Source organism: Galeopterus variegatus, unplaced genomic scaffold, assembly GCF_000696425.1.
Source record: "Galeopterus variegatus unplaced genomic scaffold, G_variegatus-3.0.2 Scaffold2203, whole genome shotgun sequence".
NCBI classification, from domain to species: domain Eukaryota; kingdom Metazoa; phylum Chordata; class Mammalia; order Dermoptera; family Cynocephalidae; genus Galeopterus; species Galeopterus variegatus.
Genome location: NW_007728314.1, coordinates 41,285 through 42,946, shown reverse-complemented (window position 1 = coordinate 42,946; position 1,662 = coordinate 41,285).

Genomic DNA, 1,662 nt, shown 5'->3' with positions numbered 1-1,662 from the left:
ATCCCAGACATGAATAACACTGCCTCTTCCCTACACTCCCCAGGCTAGGGGCTACTGTTAATCTCTGGGGTGCTTCTCAGATCTTCTTTCACCTGTGTTAACCTACTCCCAATATTAAATACCTTCTGTTCAGAATGCATTGAGTGGTTTCTGCTTTCTGCCTGGACAGTGACTGATACACCACTCAGGAGCCAGAGGTGCAGGGAAGGGCTGGGTCTTGACCTTCAGGGAAGATCGGGAACTATCACCAGGCCTGTCTGTACCTTCCCTGGGTCAGGAGACTGTCAGCTCTCCCCACATAAAGCTCTTGGAAGTGTCTTCAACCAGACAGCTGAGTAGGTCACACTCCAGGATCATGGCCATGGGAATCTGCTGAGCTGTCCCAGTCTTGGCCAGATGAAACTATTACTGCAGGGCCCAGAGCAGACAAACACAGAGGAAATCTAAAGGCCACTGTGTCAGAGCAGGGCCAGCCTTTGGGCAAGGGCCAGACCCTATTTCCCTGGGGAAGGGAGAGAGGGGACACAATTTTCCAGTCATGGTGCCTCAGCAGCATATGTATCTCGCCCTGACTCAGGAGGGGCAGTGAGGTGCCATGTCAGGGAGATGGGAAGTGAGGTGAGGCTTCTGGCCAGGGAAGAGTCTGATAATCTTGATTCTGGAGTCTCAGGGCTGCTGGGCATATCAGCAGAGCCTCTGGTGTGGGAATAGACCAGCACATTAATAGCAATAATGGCAGCTTCTATTCACAGAGCTGTTTGAGGGTTACATGAAGGAATTAATCCAGTGCCTAGCACATAGGAAGCTCTCAAGAGCTATGAGCAAATAAAAAAAATTAAAAAACAAACAAACAATGAATCAGCCACTGTGGACCTCATTCTGTAGACATTTCACAGAACAGGCAGTTAGGGCTGAGCCCCAGGCCTTTCCCTAGGGACACAGATCCCGTTGCCAGGTCTAGAAGAGAGTTGAGTCAGGAGAAAGAGTGGCGAGGTTGGCGGGGCACAGTGAACGCGAGCACACTTCCCAGGGATGCAGGGGGAGGCAGCAGGTGTCCAGCAGGCAATCAAAGCCCTAGTGGAACACTTGGGAACAGGCATCTCCTAGTGTGCAGGCAGGACAGAGGTCAAAGCCAGGTGAGAGAGTGGTGGCAGGGTTCCAATCTTTGGGTTGGGGTTCAAGTGCAAGGCTCTGGAGATTCGGGGATCAGGCCTATTGAAGATTCAGAGATCATGGCAGGAGGTAGAACTGAGAACTGGGCACAAGGCTAGGGGCCAGCTATCTGTACAAGGGACTTCATGTCAGGCCCTGGGGCTGGCATAGAGCTGCTTAAAACCCTCCCACGTGAGGACAGGCTGGTCCTAGGGAGCAAGATGGGGCTGGACCTGAGAGAGGGGCTTGGCCTGGAAGAGGGGCTGGGGATGAAGAGGTGGTGGTCAGGAGCCCAGACTCCCATGCCTGAGCACAAATCCTGACCAGCTGTGTGACCTCACTGAAACAGGTTATTTCATCTCTCTATAACCTCACTTTTCTCTTTGTGGGTTAACCAGGAAATAGTCCTACCTCAAAAGGTTGTTGGGATGTCAATGTGAGAAAAAGCAGGGAAGCATTCAGCACTCTACCTGATGTGTACAAGTGCTTAATAAATCACGGGCCCTCAGT